Genomic DNA, 6,093 nt, shown 5'->3' with positions numbered 1-6,093 from the left:
TGTTAAAAGGAGGAGTTTGCTTACATAAAAATGGGTCAGAATATTCTGCAGTGTTTATTGATTACTGTAGGTTATTTTTTGTACTTAAATGTGCTTTACTTGTACATCAAACATTAGCTTCTTGCCCATATGGGCATTATCAATATGCCAAAGATGACAATGTATTTTTTGCCTACATAAGTTTTATTTTTATTCCAAATATTACAGTTAATTAATTAATTAATTTTTTTTGCCTACACGGGCCTTAGTCATTTACTACAATTTAAAATGTAGGCTAGTTTCCTGTCATGGCCTTACCTGTAAATTATGCAATACAAAACTGTCGTACATGATTAGTTTGGTTATTTTAGTATCCTTTCATCTTTTGCAGTTACGTAGGGTTGACATATGCCACATATGTTAATGATTAACAAACATACCATATGTAGATAGTTTTTGGTATGAACTGGAGATTACCCTGATGGTCCGGATAATCTGCTAATTCGGACAACCCTTCCCCCCATATAGTCCGAATGAGAGAGGTTCTACTGTATATGCCATTTTTTCCAGCCCTAAGTGTGAATAACCTTCCCCATACCAAGAAGTGCTAGCCTGTGGTGCACTGCCTTAGTCCCAATTCCCATCCACATTTGTTATTTTCAATTTTGTAAGTGTGTTTATTTGAACAGTGATATATGATCATGCCTAATGGACGCACTGCAGCAAGTGGGAGGAAAAAAAGACCCAGTATGGTACTCTTCTACCAGAATTTCCAAAGGCACAAACATGGTTGGGAAAGAAAATCACAGATTAAAAAAAAATCATCATTCATTCATTGCCAGACGCCATGTATCCCAGACAGGGTGGCCAAGGGCTTAGAGTTAATTGTTTTACAGGGAGGGGCACTAATCCTCCACCAACCCCACTTGACGTAGGGATGCCAACAGCATCTGGTGTTCCCAGGCGGTCACCCATCCAAGTACTAACCAGACCCAACGTTGCTTAACTTCGCTGATCGAACGGGAAGCGGTGTACTCAACGTGGCATGGCCGTTGGCAATGATTTCAATAAAAAAAAAAAATCCCATTAAAATAAAAAAAATCGATTTTTATATATATAAAAAAAAAAAAGGTGATTTTTTTCCAACCTTGCATACAGTACATGCCATCAAAGAGACGCTGGTTTGAAATAGTTTTTTGTTTTGTGCGACTGCAAAACTGGCTTCCTGACAGATTTTATTGTGTATACAGCAAATGATGCAGAGTTATCAAAGGATGACCCCCATGGCTTCTCTGGCTCAGTCGTGAAGAAGCTCATGGACAGGTACTTTGGTGGCAACTGAATCCTGTTTACTGATAATTATTACACGGTGCCAAGTCTTGCAAAAGTACTATACCTGCAATAACACAAAACTGGATCGTGTGGCACTGTCCGTGCAAAAAAGAAACATTGGCCATCCTTTCCCAAGGGCAATGTAAATGGGGAGTGCAGGACCTTGAAATCAGGTAAACTCCTTGTTATTCACTGGCATGGTAAGCGAAAGGTACATGCCCTCTCCATGGTCCATGAAGCTAAGTTGGTAGATACAGGCAAGGTCAATAAAAGAACGAGGCAGCCAGTCTTCAAGCCTGATGCAGTCATCGACTATAATGTCAACATGTGACTCATCGATAAATCTGATATGCAGATTGGCACCATCGTCTGTCTGAGGCAGTGCTGTAAGTGGTACAAGAAGGCATTCTAACATGTACTGGACATCTGTGTACTGAATACCTTCATTTTTTTCAAGGACGTAACACAGAGCAGCAAATCCCTCAGACAGTTTGAGAACGACGTAATTTATGGCCTCCTGGAGATATATGGCCAAGTAGTGCCTGCTGTGAAAAGGAGGCACAGTGTACAGCAACTGCCTGATAGGCTGCAGTGCAGGGACTACCTCATTAGGCATTACATGGAAACACTGCCTCGACCACGTGCAGGCAAAGAAGCATTCCGGCGTTGCTATGTTTATGCAAATTCACTGTGCCGACCACAGCAACTCCGTATGATGAGGTGGTGGTGTGCTGAATGTCAGGTAGGACTATGCACTACCTATTTCTTTGAGTTTCACTCAAAGACAGAGTGACAGAAGTCTGGGTCATATGCATAAGTTAGTGTTAGTTTAGTACACATGTTGGTTTTTGTGAAATTAGAAAAAATGGTTTTACTGCTCTGTGTACATTTATGTGAATAATGGAAGCAGAAAGTTTGTTTCATGATGAAGTCAGAGCGTTATTTTTTACCTAAAGTTTCTGCCTGTGTAAATATCTGTTATGATGCATGGTAGGTTTTGCTCTGTTTTTTAGGGTAATTCTATGTTGAGTGGAAAACCAAATGTTCTCCTGTAAACCAGGAAAGCATTTACAATGCTGGGTGGTAACCTTATAACCAACCAACACATGTTCCCTCCGTGACAACAAGTGGGTTGGCGGAGGGTTAGTGCCCCTTCCCGGAAAACGAATAACTAAAAATACGAACAAGAAGCCTCGGACCAGGACTGATAAAAAGGTGACGACTAAGGACTGAACAAAAGACATGGTACAGATATCTACATGGAATGTAAGGGGTGCAAATGATGAGGTGGAAGAGAGAGGGATTGTCCAGGTGCTTGAGGGTGCGAAAGTGGATATATGTGGATTAACTGAAACTAAATGAAGAGCTGAGAGTGTGAGAGAATGGGAGTATGGATGGGGAATATGTGCAGGAGTAGGTGAGAATGAGAGGGCACAAAGAAGGAGTGTCTATTGTTGTGAGTAACAGATGGAAGGAAAATATAAGAGAGTTTGGATCAGTTGGCTCAAGGATTATATGGGTAAAATTGAAAGTTGGACTACAAATGTGGGCGATTGTGTGTGTGTATGCGCCAATGCAAGATCGAGCAAGCAGAGTGAGAGAAGAGTTCTGGACAAATGTGGAAGTGAGCATGGAAAAGTTTGAAAGGAATGAGAGACTGTTTTTGATTAGAGATATGAACGGAAAAGTAGGGAATGTGAAGGTGGATGGAGTTGTTGGTGAGTGGGGTGTGCCTGCAGAGATGGATGAGAATGGCAGTGCTTTAGTGGACATTTGTGCCAATACCCACTTCAGGCACAAAATGATCCACAGGTACACATGGCGAGTGATGAGAAGAGTGGATGATGAACTGAATGACCGGAAGGCAATGATCCTCTGACCACAATCTCATCAAAGCCTCATTAGTTAACATTACCAAATATATCTGTGTAGTTTATCGTTCCCCCAATGCTTTTTCGGAACCCAGTGTATTTGATTCCATATCCACTCAGTTGAGTAACCTTGACCTTGCCCCTGGCAATGAAATTACCATTTTGGGTGATTTTAACATACACAATGTTGAATGGTTATTGCATTCTGCCCCGACTGACGACGCTGGTCTAGAGTGCGAGCTGTTTGCGGAATCGTTTAATCTCACCCAGTTGGTAAAGCAACCAACCAGAATACCTGATAATCCTGACCATAATGCCCATCTCTTGGATTTATTCTTGACAAATAATCCAGATCAATACAGGATAGAGGTACTGTCACCACTTGGATCCTCTGACCACAATCTCATCAAAGCCTCATTAGTTAACCCTCCTACACCTCCCCATTCCGAACCTGTCAGGATGACCCGATGGCACTTTGACAGGGCAGACTGGGATGGATTTAGAAATTATCTTGCTGATGTTCCATGGCAGTCTTTCTTCTCTAGTGATCCCAATTCTACCCAGTCCCACATTTGCGACTTAATACTAGCTGGTATGGATTTATTCATACCAAGTCAACAATTCAATAAAAGATCAAACTCTCCAAAATGGTTTGATGGCAATTGTGCCAGAGCAACAGCCCAAAAGTCATTAGCATATAACTCTTACTTAAAATCAAAAACATCTGAATCACTCTTCCAATTTAAAATTGCTAGAAATCATGCAAAAGCTGTATTAAATCTATCTAAATCAAACTTTCTTCAAAAGCAAGCAACAAAACTACTTAACAACCCTAATGACAATAGAATATTCTGGTCAACTCTTAATTCTTTCAATAATAACTTTAACACGTCATCTTCCATTCCCCCACTAAAATCTTCAGATGGCAATATTACAAATGACCCACGTGGGAAAGCAGATATCTTTGCTAGTACCTTTGCAAGAAACTCTACCATAGATGATACCTGGCAGAATGTCTCAGTACTGGAACTTGATTCTCCCGAAATTGCCCCACTTAAAATACAGACAAGATTCGTAAAATCCATCCTAGACAATTTACCTACCAACAAAGCTCCAGGCCCAGATGGAATTCCGCCAATTGTTTTGAAAAAGTGTTCCCCTGAACTTGCCTCTGTCCTAGCCAAATTATTCAGACTATGCATACGTACTTCTTCATTCCCAAATTCATGGAAAGAAGCCGATATCCACCCAGTTCCGAAGAAAGGAAGTTCGTCTAACCCCTCCAATTACAGACCAATAGCTGTCACATCTTCTCTTGGTAAGGTATTTGAAACTTTAATTAATAAGCATATTGTTAAACATCTTGAAGCCAACAACTTAATTAGTGACAGACAATACGGTTTTCGCCACGAAAGATCCACCATTGACATACTCAATCTCTTAACTCATACTATCCATCAATCAACTGATCTTTTTGGAGAAACTCATGCAGTAGCTCTTGATATCTCTAAAGCTTTCGACAGAGTATGGCACCGTTCCCTGCTGTCCAAACTCCCTTGCTAGGGACTAACGTCTTTTGTTCCTTTGATTTCTTCTTATCTTAGTGACAGGAAAATAAGAGTAAAAGTATATGATGTATATTCGAATTTCCACTCAATTAACGCCGGCGTGCCGCAGGGATCAGTTCTGGCGCCAACCCTATTTCTGGTTCATATTAATGATCTCTTATCTGTCACTCACAATCCCGTTCACTCATATGCAAATGACTCAACACTACATAGTTCATTCACACTCAGACATCCATTTACAAAGTCTAATATCTCTACCTCTCAACTCAGTACAGCCATCTCCATAAATCAAGATCTAGCTACAATCAGTGAATGGGGACAAAACAACCTTGTCTCTTTTAATGCTAGTAAAACTAAATATATACAGTTTACTAATAGACAGATATTGCCAGATTCATACATAACCTTCAGTGCTACTAATATTCCCATCTCCAAAAGTATTGAAATTCTTGGTGTCTCACTTAACAGTGCCCTCAGCTGGACCTCTCATGTCAGATCACTTGCTAAAACCGCCTCAAAGAAACTTGGATTATTGTACAGAGTCCGTAACTTCTTTGCCGATGAGCAGTTAGCTATAATTTATAAGAGTCATGTGCGCTCTCAGCTTGAATATTGCTCACCCTTGTGGAATGGTTGTGGAGAGGTTGCATTAAGACAAATAGACAAAATTCAGAATAAAGCTGTTAGAATCATTAACAACCCTGCCATTATATATAAACTACCTCCCCTGCAAGTAAGAAGGAATGTTGCCTCCCTTGCATTATTTTACAGATATTTTTTTGGCAAATGCTCAGACGAAGTTGCATCCATGTTGCCACCTCTCCATGCCTTCCCTCGTGCTACACGGGCATCTGGTAGCACTCATGACTGGAATGTCACTCAACCATATTGCAGAACTTCTGCCTATCAGAATTCTTTCATTCCCCGAATTGCATCTCTGTGGAACTCGCTTCCCCAGAGTTGTTTTCCTCCAAATTTCAACCCACAACTGTTCAAGTCTAATTGTTACAGATATTTTATGAATAGAGGACACCAGTAATCTGGTGTATGGATTATTTTTTTTTTCCCATTTGTTTTTCCTTCCTCCGTTCTGTTAAGAAAAAAAAAAAAAAAAAAAAAAAAAAAGTGTGGATGACAGGATGAGGTGTATAATGGACACAAGAGTATATAGAGGTTGGGGGAGTGGACTCTCTGGGTGGTCAGAAACAATGTCCAACTGAAATGGAGAAATATAAGAAGGGAAGGACAGGAGGAAGTAGCTCATACAAGGAGGGTGGAAAGGTTACAACAGGATGAAAAAAGGGCAGAATATAAGAGGGAAGTGGAGGAACGATTGGGTAAAT

The 6,093-nt window shown here is 40.5% G+C and overlaps 1 non-coding gene across 1 annotated transcript; it reads right to left on the bottom strand.

The window, feature by feature from the left end:
* Positions 1–917: 917 nt before the first annotated feature.
* Positions 918–1,036, bottom strand: LOC145399100 (5S ribosomal RNA). Its single transcript, XR_013897225.1, has one exon. It is a non-coding gene; the product is annotated as a 5S ribosomal RNA (ribosomal RNA).
* Positions 1,037–6,093: the final 5,057 nt, after the last annotated feature.

The sequence above is a fragment of the Coenobita brevimanus genome, chromosome 5 (assembly GCF_032717465.1).
Source record: "Coenobita brevimanus isolate Jiangsu-jjx chromosome 5, ASM3271746v2, whole genome shotgun sequence".
Classification (NCBI taxonomy): domain Eukaryota; kingdom Metazoa; phylum Arthropoda; class Malacostraca; order Decapoda; family Coenobitidae; genus Coenobita; species Coenobita brevimanus.
Note: the sequence above shows the minus strand (reverse complement) of the source record. Positions and strands in the feature narration are given on the sequence as shown.